The 16,119-nt window shown below is 40.4% G+C and overlaps 1 long non-coding RNA gene across 1 annotated transcript in view; it reads left to right on the top strand.

Moving 5' to 3' along the window:
- Nucleotides 1-13,027, top strand: part of LOC115374304 (uncharacterized) — a 44,998-nt gene extending 31,971 nt beyond the window's left edge. Inside the window, exons 2-3 of the long non-coding RNA XR_003929606.1 lie at nt 11,739-11,878; nt 12,676-13,027. This is a non-coding gene — a long non-coding RNA (uncharacterized LOC115374304). The remainder of the gene's footprint in view (nt 1-11,738; nt 11,879-12,675) is intronic.
- Nucleotides 13,028-16,119: the final 3,092 nt, after the last annotated feature.

Below are 16,119 nucleotides of genomic sequence, written 5' to 3' on the forward strand. Positions count from 1 at the left end.
ATGAGCAAAGGGTAGGTAACTGGAGACGACGGCCCATCTAGGATTTCTTGTGTTCAAGTAAGGGGCAGACAAAAATAAGAATTATATTCTTCTCTCTGCTCCTTTCTAATCATGAAAAGCATCAATCTGAAATATGTGATGTGAATTTTTTTTGTGCTAATTTCATTACTGTGCATTTTCATGAACGGAATAAATAACAATGAATGAATGAATGAATGTATATATACACTATATTACCAAAAGTATTCGCTCACCCAATCAAATGATCAGAATCAGGTGTCGTAATTACTTGGCCTGGCCACAGGTGTATAAAATCAAGCACTCAGGCATGCAGACTGTGAAACAAGACATTTGTGAAAGAATGGGCCGCTCTCAGGAGCTCAGTGAATTCCAGCGTGGAACTGTCATAGGATGCCACCTGTGCAACAAATCCAGTCGTGAAATTTCCTCGCTCCTAAATATTCCACAGTCAACTGTCAGCTCTATTATAACAAAATGGAAGCGTTTGGGAACAACAGCAACTCAGCCACGAAGTGGTAGGCCACGTAAAGTGACGGAGAGGGGTCAGCGGATGCTGAAGCGCATAGTGCAAAGAGGTCGCCGACTTTCTGCACAGTCAATTGCTACAGAGCTACAAACTTCATGTGACCTTCAGATTAGCCCAAGTACAGTACGCAGAGAGCTTCATGGAATGGGTTTCCATGGCTGAGCAGCTGCAGCCAAGCCACACATCACCACAAGCCACAAGTGCAATGCAAAGCGTCGGATGCAATGGTGTAAAGCACGCCGCCACTGGCCTCTAGAGCAGTGGAGACGCGTTCTCTGGAGTGATGAATCACGCTTTTCCATCTGGCAATCTGATGGACGAGTCTGGGTTTGGAGGTTGCCAGGAGAACGGTATATTTCAGACTACATTGTGCCGACTGTGAAATTTGGTGGAGGAGGAATTATGGTGTGGGGTTGTTTTTCAGGAGCTGGGCTTGGCCCCTTAGTTCCAGTGAAAAGAACTTTGAATGCTTCAGGATACCAAAACATTTTGGACAATTCCATGCTCCCAACCTTGTGGGAACAGTTTGGAGCAGGCCCCTTCCTCTTCCAACATGACTGTGCACCAGTGCACAAAGCAAGGTCCATAAAGACATGGATGACAGAGTCTGGTGTGGATGAACTTGACTGGCCTGCACAGAGTCCTGACCTGAACCCGATAGAACACCTTTGGGATGAATTAGAGCGCAGACTGAGAGCCAGGCCTTCTCGACCAACATCAGTGTGTGACCTCACCAATGCGCTTTTGGAAGAATGGTCAAAAATTCCTATAAACACTCTCCTCAACCTTGTGGACAGTCTTCCCAGAAGAGTTGAAGCTGTAATAGCTGCAAAAGGTGGACCGACATCATATTGAACTCTATGGGTTAGGAATGGGATGGCACTTCAGTTCATAGTATGAGTAAAGGCAGGTGAGCGAATACTTTTGGTAATATAGTGTATATATATATATATATATATATATGTGTGTGTGTGTGTGTGTGTGTGTGTGTGTACATATAATACTACCTACTATACAGTGGAAAAGCATTTCTCAACATCCTTAAGCAAATTGTGCTGAGGTCTTACTATTGGTTTAAAAAAAGTACATTTTAACAGTAAATTTACGAGCTAGGCTATATAACTAGGAACAAGCTGAACAAGTCAACACTGATACTGGATTGTATGCAACAGTAAAACATCCAATTCCAAAGAAAAAAATAAATTTGCACACATACTTTTTTACCTCTGTATTGAATTATTAAAGGAGTCAGTAAATGTTTCAGTTGCGAGAATCTCTCTCAAGACCATTCACCAAGGGAGACTGTGCTTAAATACAAGCTATAATTATATGTCATAGCTGTGTTGGAGGTGTGTTCAAGATGTGTCTTGAGTGATTGTTGTGTGTAATCTTGGACAAACGTCTGACACAGCTGTGACGTATTATGCAATTATAGGTTGTATTTAAGCACAGTGTCACTTGGTGATTGGTATGTCTTGACAAAGGTTCTTGCAACAGAAGTGTCGACTGTAGGGGTGAAAAACGGCATGCAGGAACTGACTTTATTCTTTGGAATTGGATCTTTGGGGATTCCCAGCACCACACAAGAAACAAAGCGAATGGTGTGTGTGTGTTGCCTTCTCTCATCGCAAAAGGCAACCATCCAGCATTTGAGAGATCCAAAAGTAGTTTGTCATCAGTGGCCTAGAACAATTTAATTTTATATTTAAGCAGCACAATTCCAAATTATTCCAATTTATGGAAAACTCCAATTAAAAAACCATAACTAGCCAAGTAGGTGCATACCACCCTATGCAGTTTAGAAGTTATGAGGAAAACCTCTTAACGCAACCATAGTCATGTGTAGCCAGTTTGCCCACAGTGCTAAAAATAACCATGTTTTTAGCTATATGATAAATTAAACTTCAAACAACTGACCATGGTCATTCAGACCAGTTGCCTATGGCCCTGTGAAGAGCGTCTGCGTGCTCTGCAGAGTGACGGTAAAAGGCATCCTTAGGAGGGTATCTTAAGGTCATCACAATCCCTCGCAGCTCACTGGAGCCATAAGTTGATAAATTCAGAGGGGCATTTGCCCTTCAAGCCGCACAATTTGCTAGCGGCCCTGCTTCTGTTAGGCCTGCCCTAATCTAATGCCAACTGTCTGCCTGTGAAGAAAAATGGAAAAATTGTTTGTGAAAAATGAGCGTCCAACCTTCCCTCCCCCTAGTCCCTAATCAGAAATACGGTCAGCAGCAGCATTTATTGGGCCTGGGAGAATTTCTTATGTTTGGCCCTCTAAGGAGACGTAAATGCAGGCAATTATAGATGAAGTGATTTAACATGCCAGCGTTCCATTTTCTACATAAGTGGCTCATTGTAAAGAGCAGGCTAAGGGGCCAGAGCATGCTAAGCACCCTATAGCGGTGCTGCTGTTGCTGTATCACTTTGGCTCTAGCAACGATGTTTGACAATGTCTTTGACGAAGTGGAATAAAACAGAGGAAAATTTTAGTCTGTGCCGTAGTACATGGATATATGGGAATGGCTATGTGCGAAATTGAAAATATAAACAGAGACAAGGTTGAAGAAATATTGGTTATATTGTCTAAGACATAGCCTACTGTTTCTGCTCATCTGTGTACATCTCATAATTTGTGCCTGAAAAAAATTGATGTTTAGTCAAAAGTATTCGGACAATCTCTCACTGTTTTTATCGTTTTGCTCATCTTGTTATCTCCAACCCCAGTCAAATCGGTGAGTTCATCATTGCAAATGCATTCTGTGTTGCCAGGCTAAGGGGTAGGGTTAGGGTTAGGGTGGCTCAAACCCACAGAAGTTTATTTCAAATACTCGTTGAGATTCCAAGGTTCCCAAAGACACCAAATGTGTCTTGCTGAATTACAGGGAAATACAGTAGATGCTGAATATATACAGTGTGTGTGCCATTGTCATACAATATTGGAAAAATGTTTTTCTTTTTTTTTTTTTTTTTTTTTTCTTTTTTTCAAACTTTCTACTTAAATGGAAATTTTAAAGGTTCAAATTTAGTTCAAGGGGTAGTATAGCAAAATTAACTTTAGCCCACTACCCCAGCAATTACCATTAAATGAAAACAAATATATATTTATTTTTATTTATTTTACATTTATTTATTAAATTTCCCAGAGTGTCACAGCATGGTTATGGTCGCCTAGCCTCGTGTCAGCTTTGGACACACTACACGCAAATGCACATGCAAACCCATGCAGGCAGACAGGGCATGCAACATACACCAGACACACACACTCTGACAGGCACACACACACACACACATTCAGTCACACCATAGCCTAACAACCCCATAAGCGCCTCTTCTGCATGCCTCTGCCATAACTAACTGGATTAGTCAGCCACAATCGATTTGGCACATGCTATCAAAACCAAACAGCCAATCTCCTCTCCTTTGTCCATCTCAGCATCCCTCTCCTCCTTCCCCTCTCTCTCTTTCTCTACCCCTCCTCTCCTCCTGTCTTTTGCTCTGTGCCTACTTTCCTTTCCCTTCCTTCCCTCCATCTGTTCTCCCCTCCTCTCCCTCCATCTCTCCTTTATTTCTCTTGCATTATTGCTCCATGCACCCCCTTTCCTCTATCCCTCTCCCTTCCTAAGCTTTGCTCCATCCCTACCTCTTTTGTCCCAACACTAGCTATCAATCCAAACAGCCCTGCTCCTCTCCTTCAGCCCCTCTTAATTTCTCCATCCCTCCTCTCCTTTCCCCAACCCTGGCTTCATCATTCTTTCTCTCTCTCTCCTTCTCTCTCACCACATTGTCTTCCATCTCTCCTCGCCTCCTCTCCTTCCATCTGCCCATCCTGTCCTTTAACTTGCTCTGTTTCTCTACCTGTTTGAGCGATAACAGCCAAACCTCCTCATGCATGCTCCCTCTCCTTCTTTACCCCATCCTCTCTCTCCTCACACCTCTCCTGTCACCTTTCTCCCACTCATTTCCCCTTTCCTCCCTCCCTCTCTTTCACTCCTGTCCTTCACTGTGACTCTTCTTGCTCTCCTCCCTCCATGCCAATGCTCTGCCGTTCCTCTTCTCCTCCCCACATAGTCATCCATCCTTTCTTTCACTTCTCCAGCCAAATCACTCTCTAACAGATGCCACACTCATTCAATTGGCCTCCCAAGTGTACGTGTGTCTGAATCTCTGTTGTGTGGCTCTGTCTGTGTAATTATGTATGTATGTATGTGTGTGTGTGTGTGTGTGTGTGTGTGTGTGTGTGTGTCTGTGTCTGTGTGTGTGTCTGTGTGTACGTGTGTGTTTGTGCATATGCATGTGTATGTGCATGTGTATGTCTCTGTGGAACAGGGCTGGCCAAGGCTAATTGCTGCCTCCTACCTGGTGGTGACAGGCCTAATCAAGGATGATGAGCTCACTGTTGCAGTCTCTCTCTCTCTCTCTCGCTCTCGCTCTCGCTCTCTCTCTCTCTCTCTCTCTCTCTCTCTCTCTCTCTCTCTCTCTCTCTCTCTCGCTCTCTCTCTCTCTCTCTCTCTCTCTTTCTCCTTCTCTTTCTCCCTCCCCTCTTTTGGCAGAAAAAACGATAGACAGCCTCCAGTCCCCCATTATGGGTTGTTTTTGGAGAGGAGAAGGGGATGGGAGGATGATGGCAGGAGGAGCTGGAAGGAGGGGAAAGAGAGAGAGGGAGGAAGACCAGCGAAGCTTTTCCATTCAGCTCTGTCCTCTTAAGGACGGCGGCATGGGACCAAAAATTGGCCAGAGTGCTTGAGGGCTGGAGGTACACAGGTTGCAGCACAATGGGCCTATTCACCTTCTTTCAACTAGTGAAGAGGCCAAAAATGATTGGATGAATGTATAAATGAATGAATAAATTTGGCTTCGGGGTGTTTTGTGGGGCAAGGTAAAGTGTTGAGAGAGCAGTGGAGGTGTGTGTGTGTGTGTGTGTGTGTGTGTGTGTGTGTGTGTGTGTGTGTGTGTGTGTGTGTGAGAGAGAGAGAGAGTGTGAGGCTCCTGTTTCTGGCATTGAAGAGCACAGCAACACTGCAACTGCCTAATGCCGTGCAGCATTCCAGAATTTCTCGGGCCATGTATTAGTTAGCAAGTGTATTAGTTGGCCTCAGCAGTACTATTATAGGTGTGTGTATCTGTATGTGTGTGCATGTGTGCGGCCATGAAACTGATTGCCAAGTGGCTATTTGAGTGGGTGATATGCCTAGCCAAAAATAACCACTCAAGTAACAGAAATTCCAATCTTATGGGCAGTCACTCATAATCTCTCCCAGTCTGTCACTCATGCACACACGCACAAATTATACGCTCATCTACAAATGCATACATAACTGCAGACATGCATTCATGTTATGTGAAATTGTATTGATTCCCATGGGGACGAAACTCCCAAATTCCTCATTTCTCACATCCCACCCCTATGCTCACATAGGTCAGAGGTCAGGGTGAGAGACAGAGCAGCTCCACTTAAGCTGATACAGATTCAATGTCTTTATGCAAGGGCGAATGCTTGTCAAAATGACGCCTTGAACCCAGGTGCTTTGCTTCAGTTCTCTACCTCTTACTGAAATGTTGAAAGTGCATGCATAGATTACATTTTGTTCTCATACAACTTCATATACCTTCATATGTCGCCATTGACTTTCAGACCTTCACCTACCTTCACTTTTCTATTTGTATTGTGTTAAAGTTTATTACAGTTAACACTTGTAGAAAAACTTAATGGCTTTAGATTTGGCAGCAGGTCAGAATTTGTGAATAAATGCAATAAGGTCAGAAATACTAACAGAAAAATCATATTTTTGATGATTTTTTCCTGTTTATTCTTGAATAGTTTACTTTTTTGGTAGTACAAAATTTCTACAAGGCACTGTAGATTTCCACCAGTGGCCTCCATAGTTCATATTATAAATGACAGAGATTTGCATTAACATCTGCAAAATTCATGTATTTTGTGCCTACAGCCATATTTCCTTATGCAGAGAACAAGACTGAGTTTGTACGCTCATGTGGCAGTTTTACAGTACATCATTACAGTACAATTGAAACTTATTCAAAGATAGAAATACGTTTACCAGACTGGTAACACAGGCCACGCTTGTATAAAGTTAGCCTCAGTAACCAAAAAAGTGGGCATAAATAGGACTAGTATAGAAGGTAGACATATTTCCATCACTGTTAATTATGTTATTGAGTTTTTGGATGGAAAATAGTTGTTAACGAACCTTAATGATGCTAACTAGCAATGTTACGTTACGTCAAGTTTCCTAACCTTAACCATGACCTTTTCCTACCCTTAACCAAGTAACTTATGAAAGCTAATGAAGCAATTGATGATAGGAATAGATGATAACAGCCTTCTGACCTACTAGAACGTGCAATAGGTAGCAACTAACTCATGTTGTGGGGTTGATTACGACTGATAACGTCCATTTAATGGTTTTACAGTCAAAGTCAACAGTCAAAGCAGGTGAATATGCCCCCCTTTTGCCAGCAAGACAGAAAACCTCACAACTATGCTGCTGTCACAGGAAGTTTGACTGAGACATATCACTCTTGTAATTTTATTACTGCGGTGTTAACACAGCACTCTGGAACCTTGGGAGAAATTAATGCTTTCAAGAGGAAGAACTCTTAATTTCCTCCATGGGGAACACCAAGGAAGTGTGTGTCCATTTTCCTGAGCTGACAAAGTGAACTCCATGTTGGTGAAATTTTATAGATGATACTATGATGCCACGTTCATGTGAAGGCAGCATGGAGCTGCGCCACAAGCTATCCAGCTACAGAGATTTGACAGAAACACTGAAGTTAAGAGAGTTGTTGCTATGGAAACGCATTGGTCAAACGCATTTTGACTTTCTTTTGCAGGTTTGAACTTGTCTGATCATGAATCTTTGGGATAAACGCGCCTGTAATGCATTGAAGCTCTAATAATCACATTAGTTAAAAAGAGAGCATGTTGCATCGTTTATTTATGAGCTTTAATTTTGACATACTTGAGGCATGGCTTATCCTTTGTATTGTTTCAGATGTTAAGTTAATACAGTACAGATATTAGTAAAGAGCAAATGCTACATCTTAATGCAAGCAAGGGGACTGGCCAGTGCTTCTGACTAAAACTTGACTAATGTAAAATACATTACTAAAATCTGACTATAACAAAGAATTATTTCAGGAGATGACTGAGACTAAAACTAAAATTCAAAAATTAACTGATTGTGGTACACAGTTACAGTATGTGGCCACAATCTTGCTTCAGTCAACCAGTTCAACCCCTTAATTCAATAAGGACAACATCCACACAGCACCCAACAAAAGAGCAGTCATTGCTTTAGTTGTGTAACCAGGAAGTCATCGCTCATTGGTTGTGTAATCAGTTCCCACTGTGAGATTCAGGGTTAAACACACAGTAGGAATTCCTGTTATGACTTTTAGGATTGAGAGAAAAAAGGCAACTGGGCATGGAAACGGTTCATCAGGGGTTCTTAAAAATATTCATCCAAGGACCCAGTTGGAATATTTATTGTCTTGTCATAGAACTACGTCCAGTAAAAACAGTGCTGCACTTGTGATGTGAATACCCTCATTATGTAGACCAAACTTGGTTCCCAAGCCATAATTTAACAAACCAAGCCTCTTATTGAAATGTAAATATACCTGCTTATATATAAGAAACATATTTCTTGAAAACAGAACAAAACAAAACAAACAAAATAATAATAATAATAATAATAATAATAATAATAATAAAAAAACATGTCCCAAAAGTTCTAACTCTAGGAAATGTTTCAAACTCCAGGAATACTGAAAAAGGTAGAGTATTAATTATCCAAGAGTTTCACATCACACATTGCATTTTCATAGTCATAAAAACGGTTTATAGCTCCCTCCCCCAAAGCTTAAATTAAAACTTGGCGATGAAAAGTGTTCTTATAATAATACTTATTATTACATGTGGAAGATTAAGAATAAATTCCATTTTTCATTTCTGACTGTTTTTAAACTTCAGAAATTGTCCTACACTGTGCAATTTCAAAGAAGGTCCTGCAAATCATTAGCTTGTCCTATCTCTCCCACCCAACACCTAAGCCAAGAAAAAACCCATTCCCATATTTCCTCATTTTATGAGAGTAAGATATTTAGGCCTTTAAAATGATAGCCATCAGACTCTGTAGACCCTAAAGAAGTAGGGGACTCCTAACGCGAATGAGAGTTTCATCACGATGGATTTGGCTGGGAGCTCTTCATCTTGGTATATCTCTTATGTGTGTGGTGCTCTAACTCCCTCTCTTTCTCTCTCCTCTGCTCCCTGCCTATCTGTTGAGCTGTCCCTCTCACATGTTGCCTTTTTCTCTTCTTGCTCCCGCTGTCTTTCTCTCTTGCTTTCTTGTGCTTTTGCTATTTTTTATTTATTTATTTATTTATTTTGCTATGACAATCTTTCACTCTCTTTTTCCTGCTCTCTCTCAGGCCACCTTCCGTTTTTCTCACATCTCTCCCTCAGAAATGATTTGCTCTCTGATGCTTGTCAAGTAGGGGGAGGATTCACATGGATGGCTATCTACAAGTCTGGGCCACCACTGCATATAGGAGTATTATCTGGCCTCTTTGAATCAAAGGTAATGGGATATTGAATAGATCTCTATGGAGAGATTTGCTGGAAATCTTTAATTTATATTCCACTCGAGTCTCTGTCAGATAGAGGAGTATTTAGGTGAAGTATGAGGAAGAGTGAATGTGATGAGCACATGGAACACATACGGAGGAATTTACATATACTGCCTTTGAGATGCCTTTGTTGTGTCTTAGCCACTGCTCAGCTGTACAAACTTTTGCATCTGTTGCACTAAGACAACTGTCTTTAAGCCTCATTCTTTATCACAATAACAGTGTTACAAGATGCATGCCAGTCTGTCGTAATGAAACTTTTTAGGCAGTCAGTGTTGGGGAAGCACATTACTAAGAAACATGCTAGAGTACTGAGAATACTTTTTTTGTGTTAGTGACATTACATAACATTTGTTTTTCCATTCAAGTAATTAAATAGCTACTTTTTCACATAATCAAATGGAGGCTAGCAGGAGCTGAGAGATTCAAAACAAAGGTTGTGTTCTGACTGGATTGCTCCAGTCTTATGTGTGAAAGTAGCTTTTAATCCACAGTGGAACATTAAATGCAACACAAATCTGATAATAGGGCTCTAGCTGCATAGAAAGGACTTTGGATAAGTGATGATAACTAAAAAAAATTATGAAAATGTCCCATCTATTTGAGTTTGTGGGTTAAAATACAGATAGAAACAATGATCAGCATGCAAAAGGCATTGCAAGGAATTCTATTTTGAGTAATGCTGAAGTAATCAAAAGTAGTTGCCAAATAATGATGTAACATTATCTGTTATTTTTAATTGTAATAATGTTATATGTATATGTGATATACATACAATACATAAATACTTTGTATTTATATCACGTTGTATGGCATAATACATTACTTTTAAAAATAACATTCCTCAACACTAGAGACAGTGGACATGGCCATTTTCCCTTCAGCTGGGATAGGAGCTGACAAATAGGACCACATCTCTGTATATGGCAGATCATCTGTTGTGCAAATTCAAGATGCATGTACAATGCTGTTGGTCATACTTACAGACTCTCTCTCTCTCTCTCTCTCTCTCTCTCTCACACACACACACACACACACACACTCACAGCACTTCTTACCGTAACACGCACAACAAAGACACAATATAATGAGGACAAATAAATAAAGAAAAAACGTAACAGATGATGGGCTATATGTCATTAACTGCTGTCTCTTTGTTGTTGTTTTACAGGTTTTATCTCTATTTGTCAGTGGCATGATTAGTGCCTCTCTGTTAGGAGTTAATCTTTTCTGGAGCTAGGAGCAACAAGAAGTAGTGTTTATGGCCTAGGCAAATATATGACTCTGGTTGCAATAAAATTTCATAATTTCCCCAGTGCATGATATCACAAAGACACACACTCTGAATCTTCCTTTCTGGTGTGGGTAGGCTATATGAATTAGGTGACTGTGTGACTCTGAAGCTCGGGGCATTCCCAGGAGATCACAAGATGACATTGGTGATGATCATGTGAAAAAAGTGAAAAAATATATTTTTAATATACAAATATATTGTTGTGCTCATAAAATCACCAATATTTTCTTTCTTGAGAAACAGTGAATAAGTGCAATAACAACAGTTAATCGTGCAGGCGATCACAGTTAATCAAAATACACTACACTTTGCTATGCTTATTTTGCACGGTCTACTAGCCAAGGAGATTAAGAATTACTGCCCTAATATGTGGGAACTGTAATGCCATTTTGTAACCCAACTGCTTGTTCGTTTTATTTCCTCTAGTACCCTAATTTTACATCGTAATACAATCGGAAAAATACAGTCTTCTTGGATTCCTGTGATAGAGTGTTCTGTATGTGCAAAAGCACTGAATCAGGCCTTGCAGAAATGGTTGAAAGAAAAGAGTCTGGTTTGAGTTTTAAGAATATCTGAGGAGCTGACAGGCCTGACCTGCATTGTGCTCAGAAGCTGAAAGGCAAAGTTTTAGCTTTAAGTACAAGAATTCCTTTTTTCCGCTTTTTTTTTTTATTGTCCATGACACTTGGTTTGCCACCTCAATTTCTGCACCTTTCAACGAAAATGCACTGTGTCAATATTAAATGCTGGTATGACCTTGTCTTTCTTTATGCATAAAACATCTTTCCATTACTGTGAATGAGCCGACATAAGGGAAAGGTATACAGCAGCGTTTCACGGCAACACTCCCAAAGGACACAAATCTACTTCTCTATGGCTGAAGGTGCTTTTTCCACACATGAAAACACAATCATCACAGTATCAGAGGAAGAAGTAGTACAGGGAAAGGTGAATTGGTCCAAATAGGAATTTTAAGTGTGCTCCATTCATATACATTTTGCTGAACAGTTTATTGAGGTGTGTAAAGTTGATGGGTGAAGACATTGACCACAATGAAACAGGCCTTCATAGAGGCACTAGGTCTCCTCAAATATTACATTTCAGAGCATTCCAGCGATAATAAAACTTTCCTTTTTGCTCTCACAGCAATAACGGAATCTAAACTGCACCACACAAAAAGAGTGCAGCAGTGTCAGTTCCATCAAACCTAATTGATTCTACCGTGTCTTCATTTCCAAGGAAAAACACGTTGGGCCGGTGAGAATGATGGAGGACTTGATTTATGAGGCGCAGAGCGGGATGTGGACATCTCAGGTTGAGAAAATTTCATCTCGGATCAGGCCCCCGATGCTGCAGAGATAAAAGCAAAAGAAGGAGAGGTTTGTACTTAAATGGATTATGTTTATGGCTCGTGTATCACATGCCAAAGTGTGTTCGTACGAGTGTAAGTGTGTGTGGGTGTGCGCGTGCATGCGTGTGTGTCAGCAGCTCTGCCATTGTAGCTGTCTTTTTTGTATGTAGTGCTCAAATGAGTGGCCTAAGGCAAGATAACCTTGCAGAGCTATCAAAAGGAAGCACAGTGATGATTTACAGAGCTGTCTGCCAAACCATCACCACCACACTCACCTCTTATGGCCAACACCGCAGCTTGCGTGTACGCTTGCATGTACGCTTGCATGTACATGAAGACTATGTGTGTGTCCATGTGTTGGAGTGCGTGTATTTGCATGCATATGTATGCGATCTCATTGTGTTTTCATAAGGCACCATTCACTGCAACAGAAGCCATGAACTCAGAAATGAATGCCTTTTGATGAATATAAAAGTGTTGTTTCACTCAGAAATATTGTTTGCCCTCTGGCTAAAACCAGGGACCTCAGCTGTGAGACCCAAAGGAGCCACTAATAGAGCAATTAATGGATGGGAAATAGAATTGCCAGCCTCAATTCATGTTTTATAACAATGCATATTTAGAAATCAAACACCCATTCACATTTTGCACAAGAGTATGGCATAGAATACATGTACCAGTAACTGTTGTTGTAGTTAAATTGTCTGCTTCCTTCCTTTCATCCATGAGAGATCCTTTTTTGCTCATGATTTTATCTTTATTTTAATACACCTTGAGAAAGAGTTGATGAATAGTGATTTTCTATCTTTCTTTTTTTTTCCACAGAAACCTTGTGTTGAACCATATAAACAATATATTATTTATGCTACAGATGATTAGGCCAATTGAAATTGAAAAAGTTGAAAGCAAAAATTGACTTAGAAAAAACACAAAAAGCACCTAAAACAGATGTAGATAGCCATAGTGGATGGAAAATGGCAACGTAGAAGTAGAATAGTAGAATTTTTCTTACACACACTAACTGTGACCAGGCATGGCAGGTGATGCTTGAAAGGCAGCGTCGGAATGAAGAAAGTTAAAAGTGTGTGCAATATAGCGAGGATCATGGATTTCAACTGAGAACTTCTTACAATATCTTACAGTGTGTACTGCTGCTATCCCCCCTCCCCCACCCCTGACACTGCCTCTGGCTATGCTTTGTATAGCGGAGGCCAATAAAGCCTAAACTACAGACAGCCAGTCTTTCTCAGCTCAGTAATATGCCACTGGAATCCTACACCTGCTTTCAAGTCTTCTTCTCTCCTCTCTACTGGCCTCAGCCTGGGTGTGTAGTGTCCGGCTGGGGGATGCGATAACTTAACCCATAAGCCCAGTCAAACCAGCTTAATTCTCTCTAGGTCAAAGTGAGGCTTCAAACTCGTCCTTTTTAGGGTTTAAATATCACAATGTTCATGTGATTTCTAGTCTTTGGTCAAACATCATCTTCATCATTTCGCCAGTTTTACTTTTTTGCTCTCTCTCTCTCGCTCTCTCTCTGTCTCTCTCTCTCTCTCTCTCTCTCTCTCTCTCTTTTCTCTCTCTTCTCTGAGCAGACATTAAATAAGGGATAAAGCTTTGGCTGGTCTTTGCCAGCAGCCCCCAGCCTTGTGAATCCCCCTCCGCCCATCAAATAATAGTAAAATGATTTCCTCAGCATTTGATTTAGTCATGTCAAAAGGCCAATGAAATGAACCTCGGTGACACCAAATCCCTCTGTGCCAGAAAATTGGAACTAAACTTATTTAATATTAACAGAAGCTTTTATATCACCTCCCCACATCCACAGACCTCTTTTTTTGGTTCACTTTGCAGCTTTCTGCTTTGTAGCTGGAAAAGATGGGCTCCTTTTTGATGGGGCCTGTATCTTTATCCTCTTTAAACTCTGTCCTGTCCCTTTCCATCTCATGATGGGGAGGATGTGCAAGGTTCCAGAGTGTGGACATTTCTGTAAGCTCCATAAAACTTCAGTTTACAAAGTCCCTACAATAAATGGATCAAGTACCTATGCAAAATGGCAGATACTGGGTGTATGTAAGGCTAGTTTAGTGCATATGCCTCCTGTTCCAACTCCCATCCCCAACCGTTTATCCATACTTACAAATGAACAACATTTATGTAACATTTCTACAGCATACAACCATTTTCATCTCATTCAATGCCATTTTCAGCAATCATGCCTTGCTTTCCCCCAAATGTCTTAGGTCAGATCATCTTTTTACACTTTCGCATAATGGCACTACAATGGTTGTGTATCTCATGGCACTAACCCTGCCGTATATGCAACTATTGTAAATGCAAAAGTCACAAAAGCAAGTGTGTCACATGCTTCAGTCGCACCATGGCAAATTCAAATTCCCTCCAGACTGGTTTCCATTCTAGTGTCCCTCTAGGATGCTGTACACATTTTCTATAGTAGGAAATCCTTTTAAAAGTGGAAAGTGGACTAAAATGTGTATGCTCGACCAGTATACACATGGAGAAAAGCATATAAAGCACCTAGCTTTCCTTTATCAAGGGCAACCATAAGGGCTATTTTTATAACCTTAACTAGTCTATTACAATAGGAACTGTGAATATAGACCCTTATAAGTGTCAAGCGCAGAGAAATGTAGAATTGAAATATAAAGAAATTGCCAGACCCTGTGTTCATTAGTGTCTACAGTGACTGAATTATCTGAAATTACATAATTTTTCAATAATTAGCTTTTTAGCATGGAAGCCACAACTCTGGAGGGCCAAGCAATCAGACCAACAATTAGCCATCAGCGTTAAGACAGTTAAATGAGGGGCATGCAGTAATGGCAGCACATGACAATAGTGGTCAAACTCATTTCCATTACAATCAATTAGTCTTCAGCCTAATTTGATCCAAAGCTAGGGTGCATAATTCATTAAACAATGATGCTTAGTGAATATCAAAGCATCTGTCTGTCTGAATTTGCTCACATCGAAATGCTTCATAACTCGCTGGCTGTTTCCCAGATCCTGATCTTTAGAAATCCTTACAATGTGAAAAAGTAGGACTTTTTCACTGTAACAAAAATGGGTACCAGTGTCATCTAATGTTCATTATTAAAATGTACATTTGAGCAATTTTGTGAGAATAGACATTTATTGAATTGCATTTTTTCATTTATATACTCAACATATACTTTGGAACAGCTGTCTTTTGACACACTATAACATACATACTGAAAATGCATATTATGCAGCTATATCCACATTATAAGGAGAGCAGGCTGCATTAATTGTTCATTGGAGGACTTTTACTTGATCACAATTTAGTCTTCCACACTTTGGGTTGGATAGATATGCAGGGAAAAGGCTATCTTGTGTTTATCTTGAGACACTACTTAAAAATGTAGTTGTATGCATATTTTGCTGATATATTCATGGCTTTAGTGTCTATACACAACATAATATCCACCAGTTTTGAGTATAAAACATATATAGCTGTCTTGTTGGTGGGAAATGCCCTCCCAAAGCCTTGTTGGTGAGCCAGATCAAAGACACAGACATGGTGTTTTTCTGTGTCTACAGGCTTTTTTTGAAGTGTAAATCAGACTGGAAGCCATCTCCCTGATGCTGTAAGCCCCAAGCCTGATCATAACTGAAATGCCAATTATTTTCTTATTGCTGTAAGCCCTCATCATCAAAATCACACACACATACTCATACACACACACCTAATGAGCTTGAGTCATCCAGTATTAGTTTAGTGACCAGCACAGATTGTATAGAGATAATCACATATTTCAGAGGCTAATTTTTGTGAGCTTGTTAGGTCAGTACCTTGTTGCTCTTAATGGTTGGCTTTCAAACAGCAATATTGCAGCCAAATGAGCTGTAAATGACACATGATGGTAGCTTTTCACATCAAGTAAATCCCAAATGACTATTGCAAACCAAAAAAAAGTACAACATAATGACGTCTAGGTTATAAAGCTCTACTCTTAACACTTTTTAGTAAGACATCCTTCAAACTGAACTACACACTTTCCCCAAACTAGTTCATCTTACTGTTTGCCCTTTTATTTAACTCGCATGAGGGTTCATGCAAATGTGTTACGCTCCGAGGTTCAGCCAGCGCGTATCCCAATCTCCTGACGATTGTGAGGGATGCATGGTGATGCGCTTTACTAATTTCACAGCCAAGGCATTTACTTAGCCCAGGGAGGAAATCAATAGAGAGGCATATCTTTGAGAGAGAAAGCAAAGTAAGACTCTGCA

This window comes from Myripristis murdjan, chromosome 16 (assembly GCF_902150065.1).
Source record: "Myripristis murdjan chromosome 16, fMyrMur1.1, whole genome shotgun sequence".
NCBI lineage: Eukaryota > Metazoa > Chordata > Actinopteri > Holocentriformes > Holocentridae > Myripristis > Myripristis murdjan.